Source organism: Pteropus alecto, unplaced genomic scaffold (genome assembly GCF_000325575.1).
Source record: "Pteropus alecto unplaced genomic scaffold, ASM32557v1 scaffold3, whole genome shotgun sequence".
In the NCBI taxonomy this organism is placed as follows: Eukaryota; Metazoa; Chordata; class Mammalia; order Chiroptera; family Pteropodidae; genus Pteropus; species Pteropus alecto.
Window position 1 is genome coordinate 12,395,479 of NW_006442484.1, and position 16,643 is coordinate 12,412,121.

At 35.2% G+C, this 16,643-nt stretch overlaps 1 protein-coding gene and 1 pseudogene across 1 annotated transcript in view; one reads left to right on the forward strand and one right to left on the reverse strand.

The window, feature by feature from the left end:
* Positions 1–16,643, reverse strand: part of NCKAP5 (NCK associated protein 5) — a 570,133-nt gene that overhangs the window by 367,228 nt on the left and 186,262 nt on the right. The gene's annotated exons all lie outside the window — the stretch shown is intronic.
* On the forward strand, positions 13,772–13,890 carry LOC112470558 (annotated as a pseudogene).

Genomic DNA, 16,643 nt, shown 5'->3' on the forward strand with positions numbered 1-16,643 from the left:
TTCTCTATTAGGCAGTTAATGAAATCATAAAAAATTAAGGCATTGATAGTTATTGTTACTTAATGGGTCACTCATTCCAGATATAGATAGGTACTGAAGTTTTTATCAATCTTTTAATTCCTATTAAAGCATAGCTAAGAATAAAGGAAAGATTATGATATCACAGTAAAGCCTACGATTTCCTCCCTGCTTTATTAGATGGTGGAGTTGCTGTTGTTGGGTAAAATGAGAATAACTTACGAGGTAGTTGCTTGAAAGTGACTGAATGAATGAGGACAGAAAAAATGCAGGTGATTTATAGAGTATAATTGATTAGCAGAGTAATGTGATAAACAAATCCTCAGCACCTTATAATTATAGAAATCACTTAATAAATATTTATAAATTTCATTGATTCATTCAACAGATATATATTACATTGGGAATCTAGTGTTTGCTGTTCAATAGGTACCTTTAATTGTGTATTCCAAAGTGATGATTTGTGGCGGAAATTTCAACAGCCAAGACAGGTGTGTGAGAAAGTATATTTGAAGACAGGAACTTTTGCAATGCATATTATCTTGCATATGTGGTGATTATTAGAACTAGAGTTTAGGTAAATTCTAAGATTCATATTCACATATGATATTTGTTGATGAGTATGAAAAGAAGTGTCATTTTAGTGTGAATTTATGATTTTCCTTTTGTAAAAGGTGGTATGAGAACACTGTCTCCTTACTTAATGAAGAATACAATTAGAACTCTCAAGGGTGTGAGAATTACTGTGTAAGGATAATGAATGGAAATCAAAGACAGACAGTAAATTAAAATGTAAAGATAGGGCTAAGAATGTAAAGATGAGAAGGATCTGCTGGCTTATCCACCAGGCCAGCAGATCCTTCTCATCCCAATTCCGAATCAATTTTTAGGGACTGGTGGTTACAAGGACTGAATCTTAGTACCCACTCTCCAAGAAAAGCACCCATACATCAATCTGTTTGTACTCAAGAGAGAAAGGCAAGGAAATTTTTCCTGTATCATCTCTCCAGGCTACCTAAAGACTTACTTTTCAGTTCTTGTTTCCTAGAGAGGATCAGCCTCTTACCCAAATCCGTGGAGTCAGAATTGTTCACCATCTGCCCCCACTCCAACTCCAGAGGAAACCTGCCTTCCTTAAAGAATGAATGGGCCTTCCTCAAGTCAGTTATTGCAGACTTCAGCATAATAAACCAAAGAAAGAGTTACATAATAACCTCCAAATTCATAGATGGTTGATACTTGAACAATATGGTTTTGAACTTCATGGGTGATTTTTTTCCAATAAATACATACAGTACTGTAAATGTATTTTCTCTTCTTTATGATTTTCTTAATCACATTTTCTTTTACCTATCTTACTTTATTGTAAGAATACAGTTTATAGTTCATATAACTTGCAAAATATGTGTTGACTATGTTACAGTAAAGCTTCTAGTCAAAAGGAGGAGATTAGTAGTAAAGTTTTGGGGGAGTCAAAAGTTATATGCAGATTTTTGACTGCATGAGGGTCAGCATTCCTAATCCTTGCACTGTTTTAGGGTAAACTGTACATACAGACAGTAGGTATACTGGAAGGGTGAGTGTGTGTATGTGTATATCCTCTTATATAAATCCTCGAAAATGTCATTTCATTCAGTATCGTTTTGTCATAATGTTAATGAGGTGCCACAGGGACTTAATTCTTGTGTATATCAATTATCCTATGGTAAAACTGGTTTCATTATAGTTTTGCTTAAAGTTGTAGAATCTATTGATGTTATTAAGTGAGGACTTAATGTATATGTAGAGGCAGCTTATTTTATAAAAGATGTGGTATATTTTATTTTCAAAAAGGTTGCTTTTGTAGGAAGTATGTGAATATTCAATCCCAGGAATACTTATTAATCTTAACAATTTAATGGAAGAAGTATGCATGAAAAGTTACCATAGCTAATTATAACTCTAGAAGAGTTGATTACACATCTATCGATTATTCTAGGGCAAGCTAATAAAAATAGCTTTAAGCATAAGAAAGACCAAAAAAATATGACACTAAAGAAGAAAAGGAACATGACTATTTCCAGATAGTGTTAAATGTAGACCAATCATATTGGCAAGAAGCAACAGACAAGTTAAAATGTTTGAATTTCAGAAAAAGAAGGTACTATCAGGGTAAAACAGAAACAGGAAAAGCAAAAGCAAAAAGACCTACAATAGAATTATAGTGACCCCATGTGCCAGGATTGGCGGAATGTCCATAGAAGAAACTGCCAGTCTGTATACTATCTGCCAGTCAAATTTCACTTAATAGAGGCCAGAGACAACTTATGAGGCTGGGTAGTATTCTGGTTTTCTGAGATGCTCTGAGTACAGAACTATGAGAGGCCTCTTATTCTTTCTGAGTCTTGGTAGTTTTAGGCAGAAAATAGAGTCCAACCCTCTAGCCAGTGATCTTAAAGCTATACTAGTTGAGCTTTAAAATTCAGAAAAAAATATCAATATATTCCAGGATACCATACGTTTTGAAAGAAAGAGAATAGCAGAGAATTAACATTTCCTGGGAGCCTCCTATATAAAGACAGAATAGCACAAAAGATAAAATCAGAGGCACAGAGCCAGACTGCCCATTACAGAGCCCACCTCTCCCATTCACAAGCTGTGCCAGAGTGTTATAAGTATTAAATGAATAAATACTATTGAAGAGCATAGTAAATATATATTGTGAGTCAGTTATTGTTTCTGTCACTCCGTCCTGAGTCGTTTCTTACATGTTTTGTGATATCTCTTGTTTCAAGTATTTGCTGTGCTCTTCCGTTTATCTAGATTCTTCTAATTCTCATGATGCTTCTCCCTCCTGCCTTCCTTAGTTCTTGCCCCTCAACATCTCACCATCTCAGGCAGCATTGCCTGTTCTTTCCAAACTAACACAGGCACCCCCACTCTCCCAGTTCACTATGTCCTCCCACTGTGTGCCTAAATATAGGTAACTTGAGAGCATGCATTCCATCCCCAGGGTCCAGCCCAGTGCCAGGCATTTATAGGGACTTCACACTTACTGAGCTAATATATTCCTTCATTGAATCCTTATGACAACTCTACAAAATGAGAACATTGCTATTTTCATTTTACACTGGAGACACATGAGGAACAAAAGACTGAGAATGAATAACGATTCAAGGAATACCTAATTGGTAAAAGCAAGATTCAAGATTTGACCCAAATCTGTCTGAACTCACAGTTCATGCATTTTCCTAAGTCTACTCTCCTTATGAATATGACATATTACAAATTTAATGAGAGATTCATTTACAAAAGTATATCAGTGCCTAGAATGACAATTCATGCAAAAGGCTTGGTGTAAATTATCATCTTCATTTCACTAAGGGAGATATGCCAACTAAGTATCATCTTTAGAACAGTCATTCTCAAAGTGTGGTTCCCTGGACCAGCAGCAACAGCGTCATCTGGGAATTTGTTAGAAATGTAAATGATCAGACCCCAGCCCAGAACCACTGAATAAGAAACTCTAGCAATCTGTAAACAGGTCCTCCAGGTGATTCTGATACATACTCAAGTTTGAGAATCACTTACTTCTAGGTGCGTTAATTCATTGGCAAGTGCTCCCCTGCCAGGCCAAGATGTACATCCAGTGGGGAAAACTGGATGTTTGCTCAAGTCCTTCCTAGTGATACAGGTCTGTGATTTTTCCACTTTGTCACAAGCCAACAACCTAGTTAAGCTTTTAATAGAAGCCTTAAGTTCAAAGAAATATACTGGAGGATCATGTAACATGTTTTTTTATTGAAAAATGATGTCATTAATTATTACAAATACGCATTTTTAAAATAGATTTTTGTTTTTCAAGAATACCAACATTCTAGTCATTCCAAATTATTAGGTTCTTAATTATGGTACATTAAATGCCATTTTAAATTCACTGGCAAATATTTGTCGAGCAACTGTGTGCCAGAACTGTTTTAGGAGATGGAATATGATGCCAAATAAACAATGTCCACGCCCACAAGCAGTTTAAGGTTAAACACAATCCAATAATAAGCCAATATAGCAATGTTTTTAAAATGCAAATAAAAAAATCAAGTTATGTTTAAGAACCATGTGTCTATAGCATTTTAAGAATCATAAAAACAAACAAAAAGAATAGAAAAGAAGCCTCAAAATATTTACTTAAAAACCCAGTTAGGACTTCCAATTTAAGATTCAGTAAGCACATTCTATCTCACTAATGACAAAAAATAAAAATAAAATAAAATAAAAAACTGAACAGACTACATATAGCCCTATTTAAGAAGTCTGAAAAATTAAAAAATAGGTAGATTGGGGAGAGTCAGAACTCAAAGAATGACTCAGAAGGCAACATATTTCTCGTTTCTTTGTTCCTTTCACATTTCCTGGCTAAGGCTTAAGTACCACCTGAATCCCAAAACCATAGAGCTTAAATGAACAGGAATATATCCAAGAGAAATTATTAATTTTTGGCCAGAAGACAAAGGAAGGTAAGCATCTGTGCACCAGAGAGTATATATGGAAATCTTTTCTTTTCTCTTTTCCTCTCTTTTTTTTTCTTTTTTCAGTATCCTGAGTGGGGCGTTGGTGAAGAGGATGCACTCCTTTCAGGAAGCAAACATTCAGATACTTAAAACTCAGAGAAAATCTTCCTCTCTGATCTGAGGGACTGGGACAGAGGGTCAGAAGAGTGTGAAGAGAATCCCCATTATTTTTTCTCTATCCTCTTCTCACTTCATGACAAAGGTAAACCCATGTGTGGAAAGCATGCAACAGTGCAAGTACGTTAAAATCCAACTTTGTAGCCAGAATTAGGAAAAGGGACTCCCTCGGAGCTGGTAAGTACAGGGGAAATTACAGAAAGAAAAAAGCTGGAAATGGAATCTTATAATTCTGGGCATAAACCACAGAGGTCAGAAGATAGTGAAAGAGTATTTTTAAAGTGCTGAAAGGAAAGAACTGTTAACCTAGAATTTTATATCTAGTGAAAATATCCTTCAGCTATGAAAGCAAAATAAAGACATCCTCAAATGGAGAAAAACAAAGAGAATTTATGAGCAGGCATACTTGTTCTATTAGAAATGCTAAAAGAATTTCTTCAGGAAAAATGGAAATGATGCCAGACTGAAATTTGGGACTTCATGAATGAAGAAAGAGCAACAGAAATGGTAACTATATGGGTAAATGTTATATTTCTATTGTTAAGTTTTTAAAAATATACATTACTGTTGAAAGCAAAAAAAGATAATATCTGTTTGAGTTTTCGAAGAAGGTACATGTAATACATGTAACAACTACATATGTTGGGAGGTAAAGGGACCCATATGATTGATGTTTCTATGTTCTATTTAAAGAGGTAAAAAACTAACTCTAAATAGACTATAAAAAAATAAGTATGCATATTGTGATTCTTAGAGAAATCACTACAAAATCTATACAGGAACACAGTTAGAAAATGACAGATAAATTTAAATTTTTCAAATAATGCAAAAGAAGGCAGAAAGGGGAAAGAGAAGAATAAAACAGAAAACAAAAGACAAGGATCAAACAGAAAATTAATAATAAAATGAAAGATCTAAATCCAAACATATCAGTAATTACATTAAAATAAATGGTCTAAACACAATGATGAATGAGAGTATCAGATTAAATATCAAAAATATCAGACAATATAGATTTCTGAACAAGGAAAATTACCAGCAATAAAAGGGAATATTATATAATGGTGAAAGTGTCAATTCACCAAGAAGACATAGCAATTCAACATATGTATGTACCTAACAACAGAGCTTCAAAATACACGAAGCAATAACTGATAGGACAGAAAACAGAAATAGACAAATTCACAATGAGTTGGAAACTGTCACATTTCTAATTCGCAAAACAAGTAAAATCACTAAAATACAGAAGACCTGAATAACACTACCAACCAATTGGAATTAGTTGGCATTTATAGAACACTCTAACCAACAAAGGCAGAATATACCTTTTTTTTCAAGAACACATGGAACAGTCACCAAGATAGCACCTATCCTTGGTCATAAAACAATCCATAACAAATTTAAAGGAACTAAAATAATAAAAAGTATATTTTCTGACAATGATACAATTAAAGTAGAAATAAATTACAGAAAGAAATCTGGAAATTTTCCAAATATTTGGAAATTAAGTAACATAGTTTTAAATAATCCATAGGTCAAAGTGTGTGGCACAAAGGACATTTGAAAATATTATATTAAATAAAAATGAAAATACAATGTATCTACAAAAGGGTAGAGTTGTAAAGATTCATAGAGAAAAATTTATAGCATTACATGCGTATATGAGAAAAGAACGTTCTCAAATCAATTATTGAAGCTTCTACTACAAGGAAGTAGAAAAAGAAGAGTAAACTAAACACAAAGCAAGCTAAAGAAATTAAATAAATAAAAGCATAAATCAATAAAATTGAAATGAGAAAAACAGGGAAAAACAATGTAACTAGAAAATGGTTTCTGAAAAGTTCAATAAAATTGATCAAGCTCCTCTGTCTTGACTGGCCAAGAAATGAAAGAAGATATAACTTTAAAATATCAATAGCAAAAAGGAATATCCCTGTAGATCTCAGACACATTAAAGGAATATTAAAGGAATACTATAAATAACTCTGTATCAATACGTTCAACAATTTTGATGAAATAAACCAATTTGACACAAAATGACACTAACAAAATTCACTCAAGAAATAGACAACTCAAATATTCATATCCATTAAAAAAATTGATTTTGTAGTTTAAAACCTCCCAACAAAGAAAAACCTTGGCTGACATCTCTTCTAAAACAAAAAAAGAACAAACATTTCCTAACTCATTTTATGAGGTCAACATTACCACTAGTTCCAAAACCAAAGACAGAAAAGAAACCTATAGAAGATTACACTCTTGAACACATATGTAAAATTTTTCAGCAAAATATTAGCAAATATATTCTAGCAATACATAAAAAGAATAATACATCCCAACCAAGTCAAGTTCATCACAGAAATGCAAGACTAGTTCAACATTCAAAAATCAATCAGAGTAATTCACCAAATTAACAGACTAAAGATGTAAAACCATATAATTATCTCAATAGATACAAAGACATTTGAAAAAAGTTAATATTCATTCTGGATACAAATTTTCAGTAAATTAAGAATAGAAGAGAACTTCAAAAAGCCTACAGATAATTTATAAATAGTGGTGAAAACTGAATGTTTTTTCCTAAAATTAGAAATAAGGAAGAATTTCTACTCTCATCACTCCTATTTAACATCATACTGAAGATCTTTGCCGAAGAAATAAAGTAACAAAAATAATTTAAAAGCATCCAGGTTGAACAAGAAACATAAATGATTCTACCAAACAACTTGATAATCTATGTAGAAAATCCCAAAGAATCTACCAAAAAAAAAACAATTCCCTAGAATGATAAGTGTGAAGTTACAGATAAAAGATCAATATAAAAAATGAAGTGTATTTTTACATATTAGCAATGGACAACTAAAAACTGACATATAAAAAGCAGTTATCATTTACAGTAGCTCCAAAAAAATGAAATAGATATCATTGAGGTGATTCTAAAATTTATAGAGGCAAAGGCATCGAAATAGCCAAAAATTTTTTTTTAATGAACAATATTGGAAAATTCAGGCTACCTGATTTTAAGAATTAGTATAACATTACAGTAAACAAGACAGTGTAGTCTTGGCTACACAAATACATATAGACCAATGAAGGAGAATCAAGTCCAAAAAATAGACCTATATAAACAAATAACTACAAAAAATAGCATAAGGGAACTTTTTCAGGGTGATAAAATGTTCCTGTATCCCAACAATGGTGTTGTTACACAACTTTATGTATTTATCAATATAAATAAAACTGTATATAAGAAGTACATTTTATGCATATACATTTTTTAAAAAATCAATTAAAAAACCCACTTAGTGTTTTGCATCATTAGTTTATATAATTCTATGTAATCTAGATACTGTATAATCCAAAGCATAAACTTTCTAAATGACATATTTTATAACCACATGATAATTAATTCCACATAATGGAAAAGAAAAAAATCAATTGATAGTCAAAGCTTAATATTGCAACACTCTCTACATGATTTTGTTTCAAATAGGAAAAGTGTTCCTATTTTGTAGCAGAGTCAAATTAACAGTGGTTTGCTCAAACTGTGAGATTATTTTGCACTTACCTAAAAGAAGGCTAGAGGTGGGCAGTCTAATGCTACCTGAACTACTTAGATGATAGTGGGTACATGATATTATCAGTGTTTCAGGATTACACTATCTATTGGTCTGCTCTGTAATTTTTAGAGTATAATTGCTTCCACCCTCAAGGTCAGTCATAGGATGTTGTTTGGTGGTAGCACCATAAGATCCACATAAAAGGAAGCAGGAGAAGCAAGGAAAGTGGAGAAAGCAAAAGATGTGTTGGCTGAATAAGCCCCATTAAAGAGTCTTCCAGGAAGGTTCATGAACAAATTCCACCTGATATCTCACTGACTACCTCTTTCTGCAAAGGAGACTAGGAAATGTAGTTTTTAAAAGCTGCCCTCATTGATATCCTCAACAATATAGAGATTCTGTTAATAATGATCAGAAAGGGAAGAATGACTATGGGGCAGACAAATGGCAGTGTAGAGATTTGGACAAATAGTCACAAATTTGGTATTAGTTGTCTGGGGAATCTTATTTCAGAAAAATAATTCAAGCCAGTGGAATTTAACAAGAACAAATATAGAGAGCAGTGGATCCCATTCACATAACTATAAAACTAAAGCTATATTTGCAATGTTGCTAAAAGGCAATGTAATACAACAGTTTTTACAAACACAGTTGTTTGAATCTATACTAACAGGCACTCCATTCCTCAAAATTATAGAATCGCTCTTTCTTTAGAGTTTCAAGATTAATGTGTTTGAGCTAAATTCAGCTTGAATTAACCATGGATGTTTCTTCTTCTTGGACTAGAAAAGAGAAACAGAAAGACATATATTTTCAGGCTGATCTTCACTTTCCCATGCAACGATTTCTTGCTCACCCCATTCTAGAAGCTTTGATGCATGCCGTAATGAAAGGTCATTTCACAACTTCACACATTTTGAATGGCAACTCTAGAAAGAATCTCTTTCTGGTAAAAACAACAACAAACTTTTCACTACTTACTGCTGTTAGCATTTTGTTTCCTGACAACACACACACACATACACACAAAACAAAAACAAAAACAAGCCTTGATTAGAGGACAAAATGTTTTCTCTCAATGTAATTGTGTCTTTTGAAACGCAATGGTGTATAAAACGCAAGGAAAGGCAGTGCTGGAGGGAAGAAAGCTCTGTCTGAGGCTTTCTTGCCACTAGCCAGCTATTAAAACTTGTACAAGTTATTATTTTTTTTTAGCTTCTGATACTTTTGCACATTCTAGAATTCTCAATTTCTTCTAGAATATAGTGATTAGTTCAACAGTCACAAACAGAACATTAATCCAGTTCTCCTGACGTCCAGCCTAAGACATTTTCTATCTTACCAACTGCATGCTGCTTTTATATCTGAAAAACCCATAGTTTCATCTAAGTCTCTACAGCTGTTTTGCAGAAAAGGGAAGACCAGAAAATGAGATAAGAGACCAACACATGGGTCCCAGCTCTGTCACTAAGTATGGAACCTTAGGATCAGGTTCCTCATCTGTCAGATGAGAGGGCTGTCCTAGAGAGAGCACAGATTCCCACATGCATTTGACTCTGAACTTTGTCAGATATTTTATCTTACAGCAGGGAATATTCTTGGGTCTCCTTTTGGAAAACCTGATCAAAGCTTCCAAAATTTTCAAGTCACAATGCATATAGTAAATGAACATATTAGCATTCTACACTTGCATAAACAGAAACGGATGCTTGGGGCTGGGGATGAATCCACCTGGATCCCCGAGGGCCGAGGGGAATCACTGCCTCAGCACATCTGTAATTCCAGTTGTGTCACACTAGTTGTGAAGCTGGAGCCTAACAGATTTTTAATTCATTACACAGCACTCTGGAACCCTGGTTCTCATTAGAGCCAGGTCTGGGTGGGGTAATTCCTTCAGGACCTCTGCTTGCTGGACAGTGAAATGGAGAGAGAAGGTGGAGGTGAGGGTGGTTGTCCTAAGAGACTCAAACCAGTATGAAATCAGACAGAAAAGCTGGCTCCCCTTGTGAAATCAAAGGGAGTGAGACAGACCTCTTATCTGCTCACTCTCCCACTCCTAACTCATTATTCTAATACTAAAACCAGACAGACAAGACAAGAAAACTATAAATATCTCTCTTGAACACAGATGTAAAACTTAGATCCCATTTAGATCACTGACTGCTCTTTTACAACTTCTCTTCCCCCAAACAGCCTTTGCTGTTTATTCACTTCAACCTGATTTCAACCAGATAAGGATTTTGGCCAACGGAGCAGAATGGAATGTTTTGGGTCTCTTGATCCCAAGAGACAGTCCTAGTCTAATCTAGTCAACATTAGATAAATAACCAGTGCTCAAGTAATGACACAGAGATAACAGAATAGGAACAGCAGATTTATTATATTTTATATGAGACTAAAAAAAAAAAAGGAGACGGAAGGCAAGGAATAATAATCTGGAGGAACCAGACTCTATGTAACTAGATAGTTCAAATCACTGGATTTTTTTTTTCTTTCCCTGAACTAAGTTAGCTTTTATAAGAGAAGAGACACACAACAAAAACTGACTGACATTGGGGATTTATTCTATAAAGCAATTTCCAGAGGCAATCCTAGAATCATTTCATATTCAGCTCAATATTCTGTATCTTCCACATCTATATCTTTTGTCCTATACAATGATAATTGATGGTCAGCATTACAGCCCTAAGGCCCTGCAACACACTGAATCATCAAAGGAGATTCAATTATATTCATAAGACTGGATTTGTTACAGCGGCAAAGGGGACTTGGAGATTAAGAAGGGTTGAAACAAAGGATTTTTCAGTTAACCCTTAGTAAGTCAAAATAAAGGGGAAAAGATTTGATTCTACCCAATAATACTCTGGTTGATGAAGAAAGATTTTAATATTTGGAAGTGCATAAAGATGAACATTTATAATCTTACAAGCAACTCAGCAACAATTTTATTGGAATAAGATTCTCTATTTTTACCCAGCATAAACTCATCCTCGACTTCTAATTGTGGGGGGCTATGTCCTCTATTGTTAGGAATTTTGCATAATTCAAAATATCACGGGTTTCTTTTTGTTTTCACATAAATGATACATGGTTACTTTAGAAAAAAGTATAAAATACAGACACAAAAGGAAAAAATCTTTGGGAATTTCACCATCAAGAGAATGTCATTGTTAATATTTGGTGACTACCATCATGTTATTTTATCTAGGCACATCTACACATTTTTAAGTTTGGAAAAATATTTCTATAAACACATTTAATCTACTTTTTCATTTAATATTTCATTGGAATATCTTTTCATATAATTAAAATTCTTCTACAGTATCATTTTTAACAGTTGCAAAATATTTAATCATATAAGTATACCATAGTTTAACTGCTGCCCATTGTTGAATACAAAACTTTTTATTGATTTGTGTCTGTGTTAAAAAATGTGGTAATTGATAGGCTATAACATAAACTTTGTTCACTTCCATAGAGACCCAACTCCTAGCACAGTGCCTGGCACACTGTAGGCCCTTGATAAACATAGACTGAATGAATGAATGCTTTCTTCAGCATCCTTTCCAGAAGATAATTGATGGAGAGGAGACGATGAACATATTTAGGCTACATAATATTAAAGTGCTTCCAGAAATGTTGGACCAATGTACACTCCTGACAGCACTGTGTGAGGGTTCCCGGAATGAACATTACTTTTAAACGAACGAAAAGACATTACTTGTTATATTCTGAGTAACTAAAAAACATTACTGGGGATGTTTTGGAAACACGTCAGGGAAACTCTGACATGCTCTTCCTTCCTTGGACTGGCGAATGAGATGCATAGCTCACACGATTTACACTGTTCTCTCTCAGTCATTAATCTAAGTTAATCGAGGTAGTCTGTAAGAGTTTCCCATGCTTTAAGTCAGAGCTTGGTAACATCTCAATAGCTGCTTGTTTGGTAAAGAAAATATTATTGGGACAGAGCCACACCCACTGGCTTACCTACTGTCTACAGCTGCTTTTGTGCTGTAATGGTAGAGCTGAATATTTGCAGAGAACAACATCCGGTCTACAAAGCCGAAGATACTTACTATTTAAACCTTTACAGAAAGTGTTTGTTAAACTCATCTTTAAATCACTAATGAGCATTTGAGATTTTTTTTTTTTTTCAAATGAAACTAATGATATACCAATAAAAAAATCAGCTAACAAAATTTTATTGAACACTGTGAGGCATGAGGCCTACTCTCAAGGAAATTAAAATTTAATTGTGGAGACAAAGCAAATAGACATGTGAGAATTAGAGTAAAAAAGAGGCATTGGGAACCTGTGCTGGAATGAAGAGTCTAAGTACTGAAGGATTTCAGAAGAGGGACAGTAAAGGTGCGATTAGAAAAATGGCAGAATTTCACTGAGAAACAGAATTGAATTAGGTCATAAATGAAAAGAGCGTGGGCTATGAAAGAAGAAAAGGCAGACTGTTCTAGAATGAAGAGCATCAGCAGAAGGAGGAGGCTGGACTGCACAGGATAGAGTCACAGGCGTGGCTCTATCCAGAATGCAGGTTGACCAGCATACTGAAGAAGGTGTGATATGGTAGGGTATAAAAGTGAAATGCAGCCATATATTTCAAAGGCATTCATTTTTTAAGAGAACCCCTGAATACATCTTTTACATAAGCAAAGAATCCTTTTATAAAGCAAAATCTTATTGTACAATCTCTCTTGATAGCTCACAATACCTAACTTTCATCCTACTTCCAATTCTAATTGATAGTTTAGTTCTCCAAGAATCTGAACCAATGCAAAAACTAAAGTGTAACATTTAAAAAAGGACTAGGAAAAAAAAAAAAAGAACCTGAATACAATACACAGAAACACAAAAGGACAGGCAAACTGATCTCTGTCACTTAATATTTGTCAAATTCCCTATTTAACAATATATTTTTTGGAATCTGTCAAAAATACAATATCTGCTTATTTTCTAGTCTCTTTCATACAAGCTAACACACATGCCATTGTAAAATTAATGTCTATAATCTTGCTGTTATAAATTTTAAGATTCAAAATGTTTTTTAAAACTTGTAAAGAAAGATATTTATAGTATGATCATTATTATTTAACAAATCTTTACTGCAAAGCACACTCATACATGCTATGGGTGAGCGGATAGAGATAGAAATATGACATTATTCTCTTTCTCAATGCCTTTTATGCAGGGTACAAGGGTAAGGGAATGACTTTTTAGGGAAATGTGTGTGGGAGAAACTTTTTAGAGAAGATTTCACAGCAGTTTTAAGTGAAGGAAATGAATAAATGTATCAAACTTGCCATTACGGATTTTTGGATCCTGATATAAAATGCTGTAGGTATTCAGCACACACTGTACAAGACTGTATGACTGTTGCAATCCATTATCTTTGTGTTGATACACACCTGGCCTATGTGATGTGTTAAAGTAATATACACTCCCATAGGTTTGGATCACAGAAGCAACATGGACAAGACTAAAGATTTTTTATGGAGTTAAAAGTCAAAGCATGTCTATGTCCATGCCACCCTGAACAAGCCCAATCCTGTCTGATCTCGGAAGCTAAGCAGGGTCGGGCCTGGTTAGTACTTGGATGGGAGACCACCTGGGAAGACCAAGTGCTGTAGGTGTAAAAAAAAAAAAAAAAAAGGCAAAGCAGACTGAATGTGCCTAAAGAGGGACATTTTAGTGCTTTTTAAAAAAATTAAATTTATTAGGGGTAACATTAGTTAACAACATTACATAAATTTCTGGTGTACAACTTTACAATATGACATTTGTATACTCTACTGTGTGCTCATCACCTGCAGTCCAGTCTCCTTCCATCACCTTGTATTTCCCATTTTCGCCTTCCTCTCACCCAAAGTGGTGCTTTTCCTCTAAAAGAACATTCATTGGTAGGAATGATGGGGATGAAAAAAACATGTAGTTCATTTTCTCCATCTCCTCCTGGTCTGGAACGCCGTCCCATTTCCTGGGCTGGGGCTAGGGTTTCTGTCTTTCTTACTCCCTTATGCCATGTTCAAGTTCAGTAGGAATTTCACTCCCTTGAGAAACCCAAGGCTGAGAGTGGGAGCTCTCCTTCCTTGGGCACCTGGGTGAGCAGACCCACCATCCTTTCAGGCAAGTTATAGAAGTCGAAACACTTTGAGCTAATGATTCCTGTGAGCCCCAATGGCCTACTGTTTAATTGTGTAATTATAGACAGTTAAAAATGCATGATATGCAGTGGAAAGAAAATAGTTGGTGCTTCGGGAGCCTTTATAGATTACAGTTTATGAAAATTTAAAACGATGCAATATTTATGTGGGCTTGGCTGCACGGAATTTTCATGCATATGCTGCACGCTGTCTGGGGCCACTGTTCCTCCCCAGAAGCCAAGAAAGGCAGAAGAAGATTAGGACTGGTATCACAGTGACTGTATAACTGGGAAAACAGAGCACCTTGAGGGCTCTGTTTCAGAAGACCCTTTAAGTTTCTGCGCCCTGGGGATCCCATCTGTAAATGGTGTTAAGAAAAACCCAGGCAACAATGTTTTAATAACTATTTAATAGTTACTCAGATTCTCCTACATGGACTTTCTTTTTGTGGTCACTTCCGTATAGGCAAAAAAAATAAATAAATCCACACTGTATCAATAAGGGTTCTCTAGAGAAATAGAACAAATAGAATATATATGAGCATATTTATTATAGTAATTGGCTCACACAGTTATGGGGGCCAAGAAGTCTCACCATCTGCTGTCTAAGAGCTGGAGAACTAGGAAAGCCAGTGGCGTAATTTGGTCTGAGTCTCGTGCCTGGTGGGGATGAGGGAAGGAGGGGGATGCGGGGAGGAGGGAGAAGGGCTGCTTGTGTAAGTCCTGGAATATAAAGGTCTGAGAACCAGGAGCTACTCTGTCCAAGAGAAGAACATGGGGCTCCTGATTCAAGCAGAGAGAGAAAGTTCACTCTTCTTCCACTTGCATTTTTCTTTTGGGCCCTCAATGGGTTGGATGCCCACCAATGTATGAGGCAGATAGATCTTCTTTACTAAGTCTACTGATTCAAATCCTAATCTCTCCCTGAAACACCCTCACAGACGCACAGAGATAATGTTTTACCAACTATCTGGGTATCCCTTAGCCCAGTCAAGTTGACACATATAATTAACCATCATGCACACCAAGCTAAAAGTACCTTAGATAGTTTGGGAGATAAAGCATCGTATTAGCAATCATGCATAGGCTACCTGTCTACCTTAAAAGTCAAGCCCACTCAATGGCTTGTCCAGCATAGAGCCATCCAGTCCACAGGCAGCAATGGAACTAGAATCTTCAAGGATACACTGGGGCTTGAGGAGAAAGGTACGGAAACAGCATTAAGTGGTTACATCACAAAAACGTAACAGTTGGTAAACACCTGCAGCTGAAGTAAAATTGTCTTTGGTGAGGGTCCCTGAACTGATCCTAAAGTGTTTATAAACCTGAATCAAGAGCAATAGGTTGGCATGGACCACAGCGCCTTACCAGATAGAAAGTTATCAGGATACGATAGGTACTGATGACCAAGGAATAGACTGAGTTCTGCAGGGAGTACAACATACAAACAGTGCATCTGAGTGGGAAAGAAACTCTCACCATTCATTCATTCATTCATTCGTTCGTTCACTCGTTCTTTGTTCATACATTTGTTTGTTCATTCTTTCTTTCATTAGAGTCACCAAAATCTAAGATCTCACTATGTTAAGATTTATGCTAATTGCTGGCAGATATAACACTCATCTTTGAACTTGGTTCTTAAAGATTCACAGTCAACTGAGGAAGAAAGGCAAAAGCACTTTTTTTTTCTGACTACCCAAGATACACGAGAACAATTCTAACAAGGTCAGAGGATCTTGCATAACTTTCAGGAGGAGTCAAAGGTGACTCCTAAGAGAAGCTGACATTTGAGGAAGTGTTTGAAGGATGAATAGGAGTTTCTGAGCAAAGAAACTGAGAAGGAGCTCCCTGGCAGAGGGAGCTGTATTCAACAAAAAAGGAAACTTGAAGAACACAGTGCAGTGGGGAACAAGCATGTCATCCAGAGTGTCTGTAAGAAAAAAGCAACGGGAAAGGAAAAGTGGCAAGAGAAGCAGAAACATGCCTACGAATAGCCTTGAATGTCATATTAAAGATAATTCAATGTATCTGGAATGGATGGGTAGTATACAGTTTCACTTTGGACCTGCCATCACCATTTAGTGTAATGACACTACAGAAATATGTATGATACACACAGAAAATACATACCTGGTAGAGACAAAACATCATGGATATTTGGAGCCAAACAGATGTGTTTTCAAATCTAGATTCCATTTACTAACTGTGTGACCTACAGCAGGTTTTTAAAACCACAGAATTTTG